Raw genomic sequence first — 20,116 nt, forward strand, 5'->3', positions numbered from 1 at the left:
AGCAGCCTCCTTGAAGAGTGACAGGCGAGAACGGAGCGGCAGCCTCTCACAATGCTCACCGTCAGCCCCCTTAAAGGCTGACAGTGCATGTTCCGCTCCCAAACATTACACACAGTTTGTGTGTATCCCCACCTGTAAGGAAACTAGGGCAGGGAGAAGCAGAGTCCTGCACAGGTCCGATTTTGTAAACCCGCACCCGCCCGTACCTGCAGTGCTTCAAACCACATCCGACCCGTTATCCGTCAACAGCACTAATTAAAATCCGCACCCGACCCGACCCGCTTAAAATAGAACCGACACCCGACCCGCACCCGAAATAAAATAAGTTTAGCCAATCACATTATAGACACAATTACAAAAATGTTTATTGCCAGGTCATACAGAAGTTATAACGACAATTAACATAAGGAAAAAGGCCGGCACATGATGGCTAACGTTACCACAAAACTGAGTAGCCTAACAGACCCGGCTACAACACTATATCTGCCACACAATTTCGTCTAGCCTACATCTAACAATTTTGGGTTCAAACACGCCCTGCACACCACACATACTGAACAGTGTTAAATTTGAAAAATACTGTTCGATAGAACTGCTTGGTTTGTTACCACAGTTATTGTTGAAGATTTTATTATTTAGAAAATAAGTAATTTAACTGTTTTTTGTACACTATTATTTCCTTTCTGTCTGTGTATGTCTTTGGGTGACTTTGGAACCTGAGAGCTGTGTGGTTACAGCAGAGAATTCTATTTCAGTAATGTCACATGGTACAAACTATTTCTCAAAATACCTATAGAATGTATTACCATATTTGGGAGAAGGAGAAGGTATATACGTTTGCTGGACAATCTTTCTGGAGGGGCTCTTTCTGCGGAGAGTCTCTCGGCTTTGTTTGTTAATAAAGTCTAATATTTCTGGTATCAAAAATCTCTGAAGTCGTTTCCCTGAAAGGAAAGAATTAAACCACAACAAATGGCGACCCCGGCAGGACTTGGCTTAGGAGCTGAAGAAGCCACGAAGGGCTCGCTGGTGACTTACACAGACAACAGTGGCCGCTGTACTTTGAGGTGAGCAGTTTTGCTTTTGAATAAGGTATGTGTTAGTCACCAGTGGCCCGGATGTGGTAAGAAAAAGCTTCTCCAAATTTAAAGAACTTAAAAAGTGATGTTTGATATCAGAAATAATTGCATGCATTGTCTTTGTAAATGTCAAGTAGTTGATAATAGCTTGGGGGAGCTCCCGATAGTGTTTGCCAGTACTTGTTTAATCCTGAGTGGATTCTATAACTACTGGTACTGCTGATTTAGCGCTAAGAGTTTTGACGTACGTACGTAAAGTTCTGTGTTTGTTCAATCAAGAGGGCCTTGAAGGATGATGAGCAAAAAGCATGCACACAGAGTGTTTGAGTTTATTGATAAGGATATCAATTATTGATTTGTGGGTTCTTGTAAGTGGGCCTTGATGGATACAAGAATAGCATGAACACAGAAGAAGTTTTGTCTTACTTGTCAAGTGGGCCTTGATGGATGACAAGCGTACTGATATAAGGATATCAGTTATTGATGTTTTATACCTGTAAGTGGGCATTGATTGATACAGGTGTAGTTTAGCTTAAATAGATGGTTGATCTGCAGACATTTGTAAGAGGGCCTTGAAGGATACAAATGAGCATGATTGCAGATTTAGTCAATTTCCGGGTACCTTATTACTCTAATAAGAGTTTGCTCAGGGGAATTAAGATCATATATGACTCTGTTGTGTTGAGGAAGTGAATCACAGAGGTTTATGGAATAGGATAGTTAAAAGTGTAATATTTTAATGTATTGTTCAGATCTGACAGAGTAGAGAAAAAAAAGTGTGTGAGATCATGTTGGTGTGCCTGTAGGATCCTGTGACTGTGCCTGTGGTTGAAAATAAGTGACCTCTGACCCTGGTTGCTTGAAGGGACAGAGAACGTGTGAATGACCAGTGAATGAAAGGGATGTTAAATGGTGTGTATTAAGAAAGAAAAGTAAGGGAAAACAATTGTTCCAAGATATTAACTATAAAGAATGTTGTAGTATAAAATAAGTTAAAATAATAAGATATATGTTTAATCAATAAATGTAATGATATATTAATAGATGAATATAAATAAGATTGCACGTGCTTAATATATTATATATTATATCTGAAGACGTCTAAAATTTGTATCTCATTATCCCTGAAGACAGAGTGGAAAAAGTATTCCATTGCAGATTAATAAGTTTGTGTTAAGAGAAAAATAACTGGTGCAGTGCTGAAGGTTAGCAAGATTGAGTGACCAAGTTTCAAAAGTCAAAAATACTTTACAGAAATTTTAAAATCTTAGAAATGGGATTTGTTGATTGAGAGTAAATAAATAAGAGGAACTCATTGATGTTTGTTGAGAAACTAGATTATTGTGAACACTGCATGCAAATATAGAAGAAAGATTGAAGTCTAATTTTATGATAGGGAAAATAATTTAATTGTATTATTCTTAGATCATCAGAGTTATTGATGATATAGAAAAACAGAACTAGCTTGCTTTTTCCTGCAATGAAGAACTGCTTTACTAATAGAATGGGGGAACTGCTATTGTCAACCAGTGAGATTTTTTATATAAAAAGGAATAGTGAAAAGATGCAGGTTAAAAAGTGGAATGTGATAAAGAACTGATAGCTTATATGTGAAAGTTCAATTTGATTCATGCAGATCTCTGAGTGTTCAAATTCCAGATACCTTCAGTGTCCTGTGGAAGCAACAAGAGGGCAAAGGGCAAAGACGCAAATGCAGAGAGAAGAAGAGAGAGTGGGTGAGGGGTTCTCAGCTCCCCTCCTGAAGTTGACCAATCAAAAAGACTCAGAAAGACTGAATTAATATGGGAAAAGGTGAAACTTTCACTTGAGACTTTTCCTGAGGACAAAGAGAAATACTGAGATGCAAAACTGGCAGGATCGATAAAAAGCCCAAACTAAGAAGAGGCAGAGAAACAACAGAGCCTATTCTCCACTCTGCAATGGCCTGAGTGACAGGCTAGGCTGGCAAAACATGCAGAGCGACAGCCAAGCTAAAAACGGGACACGACAGGTGTGACAAACCTTATGAACACTCTAGAGACTGCTTCAAATTTGGTTAATTATTATATTAACGTTATTCATTCTGATTATTCACTGGTCTCATAGCAATTCTTTATATTCTCTGCTAAACTAACCCTCTCTGCTTTTTCAGTAGGTACAAGTCCAGCTCTATAAGAAAAGAAAATACAGAGAAGTGGGTGCTCAGCTCACCAAATAGTTAAAACTGAGGCTGGATTTGGTATAGTGAGGGCTATTATATTAGACATATAGGACAAAGAAAAAGATAGATACAAAATGTCAAAGAATTATTATTTTTGTTTGCAAAACCATGATACTGGTCACTCCATCTTGTTTTAATAATTTTCTAAAGATAGATTGGAGAAGAAAAAATTCTGAAATCAAAAATGCTGTCAAAACTGGGATAATGAGATGGAAATGTTGTTGGCCATGGATCCAAGATTAGGTAGAGATTTCCAATTTTCTTCTTAAAGCAGCTCATGAGCAGAAATAAAAAGAATATGAAAAAGTAGACCAAACAAATGAAAGAAAAAATGCATTTGAGAAATTACAATTGGCTGTCTTACTCTCAACTGCACCATGTGAAGGCCTATTATTCTGAAATATTTAATATATTAGAGTTTGAAAAAAGAAAAAGAAAAAAGGGTTTATAACAACGGTGTTAAACTAAACGTTAAGATCACTGACACTTCTGAATAGTGTTTGCGTAGCTGTGTGTGACGTTGTCCGTCAGACCTTTGGCATTCCACAGCTAAATTTACAAGTTCCGCATATAGAGGACAACCTGCGGAAGAAGAATGTGTGATGGCCAATGAGTGACTGAGTATGAATGAGTGAGAGATGGTGTACACCAAGGCAAATCCATTATTTTGCCTACAGCTGTATCTAAATTTGATATGTGGGCCCACAGGCATATTCTGCCCAATAAAATAATGACCATGGATGGATTTGGTTAATTTCCTGGTCGAAACTGTAGTGACAATAGAAAAGAAAAGAAAAAACAGTACCACAATTGCGCAGCGCCTAACACATCTGACTTTCCTTTCAGAATATCATGATGGAGAATAACACATCTGATTTCCTTTTCAGCATATCATGAAGGAGCTTACGTTTTGTCAAAAGTATGAAATATTGTTGAGTAACTTTTTTCTTGTTGCAAAGTGGGTTGAGTGTTGTCCAAGATGCCAGATAAATAGTGTGCTAACAGTGGGACTCAAAACAATGAGATAACTGAGCTGAATTGACTAATTGTAAAAAGTAATATAGGGGTTAAGACCCCCAGAAGGGGACAGAACACCACTCAGCCCACATGATCATTTAACAGGTGACAGCAAGAAGGACAATGGAGCAGATGAGCAGATGATTTAATATGTTGTTGTCACTAACTGAACTAACAGAAATAATGAAGGTTTCATTCACAGATGAGAACAGTTCAGTTCCAGGAAGGTTACTAAGACGATTCAGACAAAAAGTACCAGTGACTGCTTTGTCATCTCAGAAAAGGCTTGTGCATTGATCAGCAAACTGACATTTGAGTCCATACCTCTCAACTTAAAATACACCAAAAAGCCTCAACCCTGCACAACAGGAAGTGAGGGATCAAGGTCTTGTGCTAGTAACAGCCTCCCTCGCCGCCGAGGGAAAGCCCATTGCAACGGCTCGTAAAGAGTCACCCTGGTGAAACTGAATGATCAACATGAATGCAAAAAGACGACAAACGACAAGAAAAACTTTAAATGAAAATTTGCAGAATGTGGAAAGCTCACAAAAAGTTGTGCAAAGAAAAGAGAATCAACAGAGATGAGTACAAGTTCAAAGTCAACATCAACCAAACTTTATTTTAAGGTAATGTTAAAGCCTTTGAATATACTAGTAGCAACTTAATAATAAACCCACCAGAAGGAAAAATATTGAATTAAAGAATATATCAAAAACAACATAGAAAATAAATTATAAATGATTTAAAAAGAAACAAAATAATGAATAAGCGACTAATTCAAGTAATTGTCATAGCATAGTGAGAATTAAGACAAGTCATGAAGGAAAATACAACTAGAACTAAATGACATTTAAAAAAAAAAAAAGATCATAAATGGTGGGCCTACTCGAATGTAATTTGTCAATACAGGAGTATAAGTAATTAATTTAAGGCTATACAGTTGAAAATTAAAGAAAATATTAACACTGGCTATTAACAAACATTTGATTTCAATTTAAGTTATAAGATTATGATTTGATTCAATATGCTATTGACTAATTTAATGTATTTTAAATGGTGCTAATAGAACGACCACCTCAGTTGTAAGTTGTTCAAATTCAATAACAAACAGGCATTATGAACAATTTATATGGAATCAGAGGGGGGTAAGAATGACAGGTTATTGCACAAAAACATACTTTTGAATATTCTCAATCCAGATGCGCATTGTTTTCACCAAGTGCGCAAGGGGGGAGTAAGGAGGGATTAAGAATAAGGAAAGAATTAAGGCTAAATTAAGAATTAAAGGAAAATTAAATAAAAGGCATTTCTGGCAATTTCTGACTGTACACATATGAAATTTGTGCCAAAAATAAAGGTAAAAAAGGAACAGTGACACAAATAGGCCATATATCAGTACCAGAAGGACTAATAAAACACCTAATAGATTATATGAGCAAGAAAGAGATGGGTAAAGGCAATGAAATCAGCAGAGGAGGGTCAGGAGAAGTAATTAAATATTCCCAGAGAAGTATTCCTTAGATTTTAAATTCTATCAGAAATAAGTTTAGATAATGGGACAGCAGTCATTCCAGAGAAATTGAAGATTAAATTATTTGTGTGCAGAAACTCAAATTATAGAAAGGAAGTTTTAAGTTATAATGCTTTATGTTTGAAATGATTAAGATTAAAATTAGATATACAGAAAAAGAAATGTACGTACAATGAATATGTAAGATAGTATAAAAAGTTATTTTTGAGAGTTATTTTTTCTAATTGTCTAATGAGTTTATTGAATGACTTGTATGAAGTAAATGTAACATTGCTCTTAAAGCTTTCTTAGTTTGAGTGATTACATGTGACATAATTAAGTTTATTCATGATAGTTCATTTAGAAATTAGTAGAAAGGAAGAAAAGGTATTCAGTTAAAGTATGCTTGAACTGAGGAGCTATAATGAGAAGAAGCTGCAACACGTGAGATTAAACATTTTATTTATTGTTTAAATTTGGTAATAAAGTAGACAGAATTTGAAATGTAAAACGTTATAACGAAGCATATTGCGATTTAATGGATAGAAGGTGCACTACAATGTTATGTTTGTTTAATCAACTAAAAATGACTGACTAAAAGATTGATTCTTCAAATTTAAGAATTGATATTCCTTCATAAAAATAAGAAGCGAATAAAAATGAGAGGAAGTAATTTTTCCCCAGCCCTATTTTAAATCAAAATTCATATGGATTATGCAAAATGAAAAAGCAAACTAAACCAATGATTCTACTATAATCAGCAGAGATTTATTATAATGATTTGTCTTTATTATAATGAAAACATTACATGAAAAAAGTAGAATGACTTATGTTTGGAGAAAAATTAGCAAATACGATTGAGTCAAAAAGTTAAGGAAAACTTGATTTAAAGATTAAGGATTCTGAAGTTGTAATATTGAAAGGGGGTTATTATTCTGTTGTGTACGTTCCATATCAAGAAGATAATGAAAACTAATTTTAGAGGGCAAATAAATCATTTATTATTAAGATTGGGTTTATAAACCAAATTGAGATTTACAATCAATGGACGTTGATGGAAGTACCTCGATTGAGAATGAAGAAGAAAATGAATAAGCCAGATCCTGGGTGTATGTGTCAAAGAGGATATCTACAATGCAAGAACTTTATAGTATAAGGGATTTTTATGTTTGACATATTATACATAACTGTGAAAATAACAGACAATGCTGAACCAATTTCATCCACACACTTGTAACAATGTTTGATGTCTGATTAGGGAGGATTCGAGTCTTTTACTTTCTCCATTGAAAGAAAAACAACTGAAAGAAAGAAAAATGTATGGAGAAAGATGTTTGGCTCGATTGCTCCTCCAGGAGTGTGGTGGCATAATTTCAGTCATTGAAAATAAGAATGAGTGACTTAATTTAGTCACTAAGGTAGTATAACGGAGGGGACTGGATTTTGAAACTACACTCTGGACAAGGATAGCAAATGTGGGGCTTAAATAAGCCCCAGAGGAGGGAATGTTGAAGATTTTATTATTTAGAAAATAAGTAATTTAACTGTTTTTTGTACACTATTATTTCCTTTCTGTCTGTGTATGTCTTTGGGTGACTTTGGAACCTGAGAGCTGTGTGGTTACAGCAGAGAATTCTATTTCAGTAATGTCACATGGTACAAACTATTTCTCAAAATACCTATAGAATGTATTACCATATTTGGGAGAAGGAGAAGGTATATACGTTTGCTGGACAATCTTTCTGGAGGGGCTCTTTCTGCGGAGAGTCTCTCGGCTTTGTTTGTTAATAAAGTCTAATATTTCTGGTATCAAAAATCTCTGAAGTCGTTTCCCTGAAAGGAAAGAATTAAACCACAACATTATCTGCATGCTTCCTCGGCGATGAAGTTCCACATGTGCGGCTATCCAACACGAAAATGCATGCAGCAAAGCCTTTCACAATATTTTCTTCAGATAACTCCAAATTTCTCCCACACACTGGACTTGATTTTTGATGACGTATTGTCGACAACTTTACAATCTCCACTAGCTATTCTTTTCTTCAACTCCTCAGCATCCATCTCGACGACTGCAAGCAGATCGCGCGCGCGCGGTTATGATGAATTTTTAAAAGTGAAAGTAGCCTAGGTAACGTTATAGATCCCGGGAGGGCGTGGCGTGTCGGCACAAATAAACTGATGTGGATTTTAAATTATTTTATCAACTTGAAATACAGGAATATTTTTGTAGATGTGTTCCTAAAAATATGCATATATTTTTACGTTTGCATGTGATTGTTTTAAACCCGTGTTTAAACCCGTGTTTCCCCCGTGTCCGACCCCACCCGTACCCGTATCCGACACAGTTGGATATTTTTCACCCGTTTGAGCAAAATACCCGAACCCGTGCAGGACTCTAGGGAGAAGCACACACCTTGAATGATTGTTATATATATATATATATATATATATATGATTTTCTTATATTGAGCTGTACTATATCAGGACAGACAACAATAAATAAGACAGACTGTTAAGAAGGATTCATCCAATCAGAGCGCTGTTTACCGAATGACGCCAGTCAGTGCCTCAAGTCAGCAAGAGACGAACTATGAATGCTCCTGTGCAGAATTGATATCTCCTTTTTCTTTTAGTAGTAGACTTATGTTAGCAAGTTAATGACCAGAATGTAAGTTGTTTATTTCTTATTATCCTGTGACCTTTTCGATGTTTGAAAGCATATGTGTATACTTTATTGATATATCACAAGCTCATTGGTTTTCCATCACGGCAATCCACGTTAGCACCTAACCACCAAAGTTCACCATTTACGATATGTATAACTAATGCTTAAGTACCATTATAGTGTGAGCAATATCTCTGGATGGTGATTTATATTGTTATTCACTTATATTTGTGTATATTACATTATGTGTAGTTTCTTTATCTGCCATTACTGCCTATAAGGACACGTTAAAACGGCGTCTTTCATATCTAATGCCATGTCTGAGCTCTCAAACTAAGTACTGCAACGACTTTAATAATGTAACCTGGATTATTGCATATGTGAATGTTATTGATGTATTTGTATATCTAATATTTATTGTTATTATTTGATATTTCAGACCACTCACTGTTACCATTCAAACTGAATCATCAGTAAACTTCAAACTCTGGTTCAACTGAGTCGTATGTGTTCTTGCCGAAACACCAGTGCGGATACAAATCCACCTGTTCCAGCAGAAATACAGTCCTTACATAAATCTCCAAAACACAGACAGTATGAAAACAGAGCACTTGCAGAGGCACAGAAGCTAACGCCGTTCATTCCGGATGTGCTTTTATCCTTTCCTGGTCATGACGTCACCCACCTGTGACGTTCACTCTCGCTATTGGACTAGTTGACATGTGCTTCAGACGCAATCGCGCGGGGGCATTCCCAAAGCATCATTGACACAGCGCAACAGATATTTTCCTAATTCTGAGTATCTGAATTGTTGTGTAGGCTAGTCCACTGCTAGTGTACATTTAGAAATTTATTTCAAATCTACTTTACTCTTTCTCCGCCACAGACTGAATTTTCCAGATATCCATGTTTTCAATAGAGGGCACTATTATGCATCTTCTGAAAGAGTACAGAATCTCCAGATCGAAACACAGGGGAATGAGAAGCAGAATCAAGTGATGGAAGATTGCTTATGCAAATGTAAAACAACAGCATTTAAATTTAAAACTCCCTAACATTACCGAATGAAATGTCAACCGAGGAAGGGTTAACGACTGTGAAGCTGTGGGGGCAGGGCCGGCCCGAGGAATAAGCGAACTAAGCGGCTGCTTGGGGCCCCCTCGCCACCAGGGGGCCCCCAATCGAGTTTTTTTTTTTTTTACATATTAATTAACTTAAACAAGTGACATAAATGAATGAAAGGATTAATAATTCAAGACAAGAAAATTCTGATTTCATGATCAATATACCTGCCTACAACTGCTGCTGTGTCTGCCAGTGTTTGAGTCATGCGCATAACCTCGCGCGCATAGACAATTTGTGCGCAAAGTCACGGTAATGTTAAGCCATGTCACAAAAATTGGATTTGATCAATGATTTATCCTTTAAATGTAATGATATTCAGAACAGAACAAGAATAAAAAAATAACTATAAACAAGCCAAAACGAAATAATTTAAAGCGAAAGTGAAAGTAAGCGGCGTTGGGCTCACGTATCTCTCTCATTAGAATCAGAATGTTTCAACATTCGCGATGGATTTGGATGGTAAACTATTCTTTATCATAGGCTTTGTACTTCACTCATGTTCCAATATCGACGGAAAAAATCATCCTCTTCACACGCGCAAAAATGTGCTTGGAAACATCACAGTGGAAGATTACAAAGCTGGAATATGTTGTGTGTGTGTGTGTTTGTGTGTGTGTGTGTGTGTGTGTGTGTGTGAGTCGCGGGCGCGATCGAACAGTGGAAACATAAAAACATACTCCGTCATGTTCATACAAGACATCATTCAAACTGCAAAGATATTCTGCAAATAATTTTTTTAATATGTTTTGTGACAGTTTGTTTTCAGAAGTTTCCAAGAGTTAGTAAAAGAGTAAAGAAAAAGTTAAAACTTTTTTAAGTATCTATTTTTTATTAAGTATTTATTTTGTATTAATACATAACCTCATTGTATTAATTTATAATGTAACATTATAGCGTGACATTGTGTCAATAATCGTCAAGCACAGGTGACTCTGCGTGGTGGGAGGGGGCCCCCAAATCAAATTCTGCTTAGGGCCCCCAAAAGGCTCGGGCCGGCACTGTGTGGGGGTGTTGATGGACTCAATCTACTTAATTTATGTTTTGATCATTGTTCCAAATCCCATCCGGATGTAGTATATATATATATATATATTTTTTTTTTTTTAACTTACCCACATTCAAGTGTTGATAAAAAAGTATGTATGAAGCTAGAATTGTTCTTTTAAAAACATGAATTGTAGAATGAACAGTAGTTAAAGTGCAGTTAAAGGTATATTTCAAGTATAAAAATTGAATACCTAATTGGAACATAGTAGTATACTTTAAGTGCAACAATAATAAATATAGTAAATTAAGTATAATTTTATGTTCACTTAAAGAAAACAAACAATTATACTTGCAGTATACTTAAAAGTGTCCTTTCATAAACTTTTCAAAACTAGTACTACAAGTATTAAAATAGTAAACTACTATTATTCTTATAAGTTCACTTGTAGTACAGATGCAGTTCAAATGAGAAACATAGATGTGAACTAGTTGTGCACTTAAAGTTTGCTACTGTAACACTTATAGTACACTTAAATGTATATTTTATATACTAAAAAGTCAGCCAATTTAGTCCCAAACCATATTGAAATAGTACACTTACAAGTTTACAACTAGTACATTGATATTGTATACTTACTACATAAAGTATATTTAAAAATATACTTGAACATTACTTAAGTATACTTCATAAAATGTATACTTCATAAAAAAATAAAAATAAAAATAAATATATATATATATATATTTTTTTTTTTTTTTTAATGTCGAATTAATTCTTGAAACTGTAGAAACCTACAGATGATCCCTAAAATAATGGAAATTTCACATTTATTTTGAATGAATACACTTTTGCTAAAAAAGCCTGTTGTTTTAATCCATAATTGTAGACTACTTACAGTTATATTGACTGGCATATGCTTCTTCTTTGTTCGGTGCTGATATCTTTATCTTGGCATATTACTCCTGAAAATGAGCAAACAAATCTAGTGAGAAGCCCACAGAAAGTCCAAAGTGCAAAGTTTATTTGTAACATGATCTATATGGCACATATATGTTTTTTTTTACTCCCATGTAAATTTGCTAGTGATATCAAATATACAGTAAATAATTTCTACTACTTCTCAACACCATAACTATCTCTTTGAACATTTGCTTATTATAAAACAAAATAATGATTGATCAAAGAGTACTTTGGCTCAGTGCTCATTTAACTGCCTACTATCAGAATCTGGATGGTAAACTTGAAAGTGAGGGCAATGAGGGAATGACAGATCACATGAGGGAATGAGAGTTCATGAGGGAAAAGTTAGCTAAGTTAGATTTTATACTCATAGATCCATTTGAGAAAGGTTAAAGAAACTTATCTCTGTTTGAAGAATATGGTCAAAAATACAAATTTCACTGTAATGACTGAATAATCAAACCATTATTCAAGGCAGTGGGATAGGGGGTTTCACAACACAATTTTTTTTTTTTTTTTAAGCATACATAGAGAGTAGAATAATTCAGTATTTATTATTCCATTAAAGATAATGTGATGAATGCAGTTTGAATGCTGTTTTTTTTTTTTTTTTTTGAAAACTAGTTTATCCCTAAAATAATGAAAATTTCACATTTATTTTCAATGAATACACTTTGTTAAAAAAAAAAAGCCTGTTGTTTTAATCCATAAACTGTAGACTACTTACGGTTATATTGACTGGCATATGCTTCTTCTTTGTTCGGTGCCAATATCTTTATCTTGGCATATTACTCCTGAAAATAAGCAAACAACTTTAGCATTACGCCTTATTGAATGTTATCATTTGAAATGTAGTGAGCAGCCCACAGAAAGTCCAAAGTGCAACGTTTATTTGTAACATGATCTATAAGGCACATACATATTTTTACTGGCATGTAAATTTGCTAGTGATATCAAATCTATACAGAAAATAATTTATACTACTTCTCAACACCATAACTATCTCTTTGAACACTTGCTTATTATAAAACAAAATAATGATTGATTAAAGAGTACTTTGGCTCAGTGCTCATTTAACTGCCTACTATCAGAATATGGATGGTAAACTTGAAAGTGAGGGCAATGAGGGAATGACAGATCACATGAGGGAATGAGAGTTCATGAGGGAAAAGTTAGTTAAGTTCGATTTTAGACTCATAGATCCATTTGAGAAAGGTTAAAGAAACTTATCTCTGTTTGAAGCATGTGGTCAAAAATACAAATTTCACTGTAATGACTGAATAATCAAACCATTATTCAAGGCAGTGGGATAGGGGGTTTCACAACATAATTTTTATTTTAAAGCATGCATAGACAGTATAATAATTCAGCATTTATTATTCCATTAAAGATCATGTGATGAATGCAGTTTTAATGCTGTTTAAATGAAAAACAAGCATTTCGATATTTGTATACATTTTATATTTGTAATATTTTCTTAATATTACAATAATTTTTTTTATATTAGTTGCAAGTGATCAGCATCAAATGCAAATGTCACTTAGTTTACCTTTTTCTGCTGCAGCACTTGACACACAGATATCGAACTGTTAAAAATATAGATAGAGTGAATATCAGAACAACTGCAAACAATGTAACTGCAACATCTACTGAGTAATAGTACCAAGGTAGTTTGTAGGACTCTGTACGGAGGTGAGCAGCACCTTTGTGTCTCATTACAAACTCAATCCAGAAGAGGGCGCTGTCCAAAGGTTTAACTGGCTTACCAATGTGCAGATGAGAGAGTCTCTGCATACTCAGTCTGTAAGACGGTTCATTGATTACTTCCTATATGGCTGCATGCAGTGTGTTCTTGTTTAAAGTTGAGATGGAGAGTATCTTGGCTCCTCCCTTGTCTTGTAAACGAAGAAGATTGTCATGCTCACCAGAACTTTGTGGAACTTTTTTGTCTTCCAGATCATGTGGAAGGGCCTTCACTGGTTTACACTGAAAGCCTCCAATGTAGATGATATTTGGCTTTGTTGGACGTGGAAATTAAAAAACAAAATCAACCCTCATAAGCCATATAATCAGCCCTCTGGATAATGCACATGTGGATGGAAATATTTGTCACAAAGTGCTTGATAATGTGGAAAATTAAAACGGCTGTTCTGAATGCCCATTAGCAAATAGAATAATTTTTTTTTACTCGTTTGAAAAAGTTAATTTTGTCAGTGTTTCCAGATCCTGTGATAGGGATGTAAGACATTGGTGAGGGAACAACATCAAAGTGTCCCTCACCAGTAGTGGTCCATCTCACATTATATACCATGGGTAACTTGAGTTCATGAGCCAGGATAATCCCTGCATCCCATGCCAGATCAGTAAGCATCAGATCATACTGTTTTTCATGCAGTGCCTTCGTAAATTCCTCACGTTTTCAAATATGTTTTTTATAAGCTGACATACCATTCCATGATTTTTATGAACAGTGTTGAATACATCCCGAAACAGCCGTAGTTTCATAGTCGATCATTTTGTAGAGCAAATCTTCTGCTAATTCTTCATCCATTCCTTTGGTGTTAGGTATGGTTATAGAGTTGTAATAAGTTGAATTCTCCTTTACGAACCAGCTATTGAAGATGCATATTACATCAATGTAGGGCTGGGCGATTTTTTCGATTAATTCGAATTTACGTTTTAAGACGATTTATTTTTTGATTAAATCGAGGTATTGCGATTTTTTAAATAGAAAAAATAGATACATTGTATTTGCACCAATGGCAGAATAATTAAGAGGCTTGTCCGACTCCGACCACATGATGGCGCGCCTAATTAACCGCTCACCTGTGAGAGTACAGTGCTCTATGAAGGAACGTAATAGGCTACAGAAATAATATCAACGAGATGGTCAGGATGACCTTGTGCCAAAGAAAGGTAGTAACGTTTCCTCTGTGGTTTGGAAATGGTTCGGGATTTGAGAGTTCAGACGTCGAACAAACTTTTGTCAAATGCAAAATATGCAGAAAGTCAGTTTCAACCGGCAGTGGCAGCACCACTAATTTATTCCAACATTTGCGACAAAGGCACCAAGCTGAATGGGAAGAATGCTCAAAGTTAAGAGATGAAAACAAGCTAAGTCCAAGTGCAAAAGGTCCACCTAAAATTGCAAAACGCCAGATTTCATTAGCGGTATCATTTTCCAATTCCGTTCCATACGACAAAAAGGCGCCCCGATGGAAAGAAATTACAGATGCTGTGGCGTTTCATAACGCTAAGGACATGGTTTCCCATATACACCATCGAAAAGCCAGGGTTCATAAAAATGCTACACACTGCTGATCCAAGATACAAGTTGCCGAGCCGCAAATATTTCAAAGACGTAGCTATTCCCCGAATGTACACTGAAACACGTGAAAAAGTAGTGGAGCAGCTTGAAAAGGCATCTTTTTTTTCTACGACGACTGACCTGTGGAGTAGTCGTACTCTTCAGCCTTACATGAGCCTTACAGCCCATTATGTTGACGCAGAATGGAAACTGCGAAGTTTTTGCCTTCAGACATGTTATTTTCCTGACGATCATACTGGGGAAATAATTGGTCATGGGCTTAAAGATGCGCTGGCGTCTTGGAAGCTTGTGGAGGATCGACAGGTGTGCGTGACCACTGACAGTGGAACGAACATGATCAAAGCAATGAAGCTGAACGACTGGACCCATCTTCAGTGCTTTGGACATCGTCTTCACAATGCCATTGGTAAGTATGATTAATAATTCAAGCATTAAAATTGAAAGTTAAATCACAGTTATTCAGATGTTATTTCATTAACCCTCTGAGGTCGGCAAACGCGCCCCCGCGTTTTGCTGGATTTTCTTCACATTGTAGCACAATAAACTTAAATTACTCCGTCATTTATGGTCATACAGAAAAAAGAAATATAAAAAAAGAATCTGTGATATTTCTACTTTTGTATGTGTCCACTTACAATCAAATCAAAACATTGTGCTTTTGTAAAATAAAGAAAATAAACAGGGTGTGCGTTCTGCCTCTCCGTCGCGGTGAACTTTTTTTTCTTGAGCACGTCTATAAACTGAAACAAAACTCAGCGAATTCTTGTCACACATTTATGAGCCTTATACCTTTATACACATTTAAGTGTGTACTTTTAAATGATCGGATTCAAACTGAAAACAAATATTCTCTGTTTATGTAATTTGTATAAAACCAACAGGATGTTCAGTATCTCAAACGCTTGTAGGGCTGGACCCGAATATTCCCTGCATGTCCCCATGTTAACAGGTTGGAGTTTGCACAGTGCCTGCGTGAGACACGGCTCAAGCCACGCGGAAAACGCGTGCATGCTAGAAATAGAACCGACGTGCAACGGGAGCGTTCTCTGGCTAGTGCGCAGCGGAGTTTGTATGGACCGAAGTGCATGCCTGAGCTTGTGTTTTGGGTTAAGCTGCATTGCTTTGACATTGTGGAAAATAGAATAATAGAAACAAAATGTATTAGCCTTTTTTACCCGGTATTATCAATCTAAATTAATCTCGTTTTTAATTTAACTTAATTTCGTTTTTCTTTATTTAAATTTCGTTTTCGTTTTTCTTTATTTAAAGGTATAGCGGAGGATGTTTTACTTCCTGGTGGGTAACCTATACAATTGGTCCTCCTAATTGTCAATCATTCTGGTGAATCAATCAAACTTTTCAAAAAGTGGAGAGGGCGGGTCTTATCTAAAATTTGGAAAGATCCTCCGCTATACCTTTAAATTTCGTTTTTTCTTTATTTAAATTTCGTTTTTCTTTATTTAAATTTCGTTTTTTCTTTATTTAAATTTCGTTTTTCTTTCTTTAAATTTCGTTTTTCTTTATTTAAATCTACCCTTTACAGTGTCAGTCATTTGTTAGTAAGAAAAATATTAGACTACCTTAAAAGTATTGCTTAATTTAACAGACCTGTGTGTGTGCGTTTTATATCACTAGTGCAGTGTCCGTTCTCGGAGCATATAAGCCCTGCCCGCGTGAGGTACGTGCGCCGCTTCCCGCTCGCGCTGTTCTGTAGTTTACTAAAAGTTTATTAATTCGGAATGTGTTGCGTGTCGCGTCTCGCGTGTCCATCTATATTGCACCAAATGCAACACTGCACTCCCTTGTGAAGTCGATTGGATGAACGGTTCTCGAAATAATAAAAATGCAAAAGGACATACAGATACATAGAGATTCCTGCCTTTATTAGAGAGAAGAATATGTTCAGCAACCTCTCTCCGAAGCTTCGAATATTCGATGTTAATTACTACCGAAGCTTCGAAGCTCAAAAAATGGTATTCGGACCAGCCCTAAACGCTTGCTAATTATTTTTAATTCGACCACGCCCACTCGCGCAAAAGTGATTCACATGCAAATCTCCACATGGAACGCGAACGTGCTCGTTACCTCAAACACAAAACACTTCACAGGTCTCTGCTTTTCGTCGAGTTTGGAAGACGCGCTGTGAGCGTACATTGGATTTACCTCAGAAGAAGAAGAATGCGATTTGAAGACAAGAAAGATGTAAGGTAAGAAATTCGTACTTATTAGTTTATGGTATTGTTGCATAAACTTCACATTGCAGTTGAACTGTTGCTAGATATATGGTGAATATTATAATATTTAGACCCGTGTTTACATACTGTTTGTGGATATCTGCTCAAATGTAGATATGTATAATATGGTACCATAATGTTTCATATTTTAGAGCGCGATCGCGTTTGAATGTATCATATTTTGGAGCGCGCTGTGGGTTTGAATGTATCATATTTTGGAGCGAGCTGTGCGTTTGAAAAGCAAAATGCACCAAACAATAGGCTTTATATGTTTACTATTATCTCATTTCATATCATCATAACGAATGGAAACATTTGAAGTAACATATGATAATCAATATATTTTTCTCTAGCATAGTTGTTACTGAAATCTTTTGGAAGATTTATAGGCTGCTATAGGTTATTGTTATTATTATGTTATGCTGGCACAAAGGTCTCTGTCTTTGGATCATTGTTTTCAATGTGCTCTTTTGTCATTTGTTGTGTATCTTTGGATTATGTTGTGTTGTAAATAAATCCAAACAATCTAAAAGCCATTCTTTTTTAAATCTCCTCATTCTTTGTGCAAGGTTCCTCAGAATGACAGGGCCTGATCGCTACTAATAGGGCAGTTAGGGGAGTGTCTTCGCATATGGCTTTCTCTCCCACAAAACACGTCTTAGAAATTTTAAATCAATATATTGTCTTATCTGAATGAGCAGTCAGGGTGATTTTCACATAGTTTTGGAGCAAATATTCTAGGCTACGTGATACAATTTTCAAAAGTCTTGTGAAGAAATAATCAGTATGGGTTTCATGGCCTTATTTCAGTGACAATTTTTTTGGGGTATTTTCACAAACCACGCATAAATGTCATTATCTCAAAACTACAAACTTTTACATACATGCTGCTGATATATTATTGTAGCAGAATTTGTGCTAAATACAGTGTAATACGACTTTAGCCATGACAATGTCACAAGTAACAGAAATAAGCACAAATGTCAGAGCATGTCAGAACACCTCCAGGGCCAGAAAACAGCTCAGACCTCAGAGGGTTAATAGCTGAAATGATGATGATGATTGTTTTGCTTTTGTAATAACAGTGCCAATCACTTAATATGAGTTTGTTGGTTATAGATTCATATTCTGCAGTTATGAAGGAGAAAGCTCTTTACAATATTTCTGTCAAAGTACAATGAACTGCTATTTCAGTTCTTTTTATTAGTTCTATTATTTTTTTATTTTTTTTGCTTTATTTTAACAGAACATGGTGTGAAAGACCACAGAGTTGACCGTGCAGTTGCAGTGTGCAAGAAGGTTGTAAGTGTGTTTTCCTTCAGCTGGAAAAAGAGAAGAGATCTTGCATCTGCACAGGCTGAGCTCGGCCTACCTGCTCATCAACTCATTACGGAGACCCCCACCAGGTGGGGTTCAAGACAAAAGATGATCGAGAGGGTTTTAGAACAGGAGAAAGCCATAGCTCGGGTTCGTGGCTCTGATAAAAAAAACTCGGCAGCTTGTTCCAATGTGGCAAGACTGATGCATTGTCAGGTGAAGCATATGTGAGTGTCTCGTACCTCAAACCAGTGCTCTTTAACAGTAGCATTCTACGAGCACAAGACGCTGACACAGATTTAACAAAACGCATCAAAAGCACAATACTGCAGTACCTCAACTGCAAATACAGCGACCCTGTCACAGATGAACTCCTCAACATAGCTTCTCTGATGGATCCCAGGTTCCGTACAACTTACATCGAACATGACAAGTTGGAGGGAATCAAGCAAAAAGTTGTTAAAGAGCTGACATCTTTGTTGCCAGACAAAAATCTTGAGACAACAGTTCAGATGACTCAGGGCGTGGAGCAGGAAGAACAGAGAACAGAGGCTGGGGCTAAGAGGAAGAAAACCTTGGCAAGCTTTTTTAAGACAACGGCACCAGCATCACAACCTGTCATTCAGTCAGAAGAAGACAAAGTCAAAGCCGAGCTGACAGCCTATTTGCTGTCTCCTGATGTAGATTCAGACACAGACCCACTTCACTGGTGGAAGGCTAATGAGACAATCTTTCCCAGGCTCAGCAAACTTGCAAAAAAATACCTCTGTATTCCTGCAACCAGTGCCCCTTCTGAGAGGGTGTTCAGTGCAGGTGGGAACATTATAACCTGTCACAGAGCATCTCTAAAGCCTGAAACAGTAGACAGACTGGTCTTCCTCTCAAGAAACCTGTAAAGAACATCTAGCCTACAACATGCTTTATGTTTGCACGATGGTCTACAAAGTGTTGGTTTTTTGGGGGTTTTTTTGTTGTTTTTTTACTGTTGAAAATTTGCATAACTTTTTGAGTTGACTGATGTAATGTTTACATTGGTTAAAATGGTTATTTTCTTACTATATATTCAGAAGTATTTAATGTTTCATTCAAATTGCACAATATTTACTTTCATGTCATTCAAATCTTCTGCAAAGATATTTAACTTGTGAATTTGTTTTACATTTATTTACACCTTGTTGACCAATTTATGTATGGCATGGCCATTCAAAATATAATGTTCCTTAACCAGATGGTTTTTCAAGTTACTTACAAAGAGAATGTTACTTAAGTCATGTTCAGGCATGAAAACAGGTCAGGGGTAAAAAAGGTGAGAAGGATGCGGCAGCAAAAAATCCAATTCAATCAACTTATATATATAGTGCTTTTTAATGTTAAATTCATCAATCTGGTGAAAATTAAACAAAGAAAAATGATTTTAGTTACAGTGTCTGTCTACATTACTACTAGGCCTACATAATAATAGTTATAATTATTAATCCCATGATAGTAATAGCCATATATTGTAAAACAAATGCACTGAAAAATAAAGGAAACTTTCATAATAAATTTTGTACTAATTTCTATACTTGAAAGAGTATATTTCTATACTTCACATTAAAGGTGTGATTGGGCTAGCCCAGTGTCAATCAAGAAAAGAACCAAATGGGCCGCTGATCTACGCGTTTCATGGGGT

The 20,116-nt window shown here is 35.9% G+C and overlaps 2 protein-coding genes across 5 annotated transcripts in view; both read right to left on the reverse strand.

Annotated features, from left to right (window-relative positions):
• LOC309508392 (UDP-glucuronosyltransferase 2C1-like) overlaps positions 1 to 20,116 on the reverse strand; it is a 53,178-nt gene that overhangs the window by 28,557 nt on the left and 4,505 nt on the right. The window contains exons 1-2 of one of the 2 annotated variants that reach the window (XM_082183005.1): positions 12,293 to 12,339; positions 11,501 to 11,567 (exon numbers count right to left, since the gene is read on the reverse strand). The gene's annotated coding sequence lies outside the window, so the exon portion shown is untranslated. Of the gene's footprint in view, positions 1 to 11,500; positions 11,568 to 12,292; positions 12,360 to 20,116 lie in introns of those variants that run through there. The other variant, XM_082183006.1, reaches the window with a different exon arrangement.
• Positions 1 to 20,116, reverse strand: part of LOC309508391 (UDP-glucuronosyltransferase 2C1-like) — a 42,109-nt gene that overhangs the window by 17,202 nt on the left and 4,791 nt on the right. The window contains exons 4-5 of one of the 3 annotated variants that reach the window (XM_082183003.1): positions 13,115 to 13,151; positions 12,293 to 12,359 (exon numbers count right to left, since the gene is read on the reverse strand). The gene's annotated coding sequence lies outside the window, so the exon portion shown is untranslated. Of the gene's footprint in view, positions 1 to 11,500; positions 11,568 to 12,292; positions 12,360 to 13,114; positions 13,152 to 20,116 lie in introns of those variants that run through there. The other 2 variants (XM_082183002.1, XM_082183004.1) reach the window with 2 other exon arrangements.

This window comes from Leuciscus leuciscus (genome assembly GCF_965113295.1).
Source record: "Leuciscus leuciscus genome assembly, chromosome: 10".
Classification (NCBI taxonomy): Eukaryota; Metazoa; Chordata; class Actinopteri; order Cypriniformes; family Leuciscidae; genus Leuciscus; species Leuciscus leuciscus.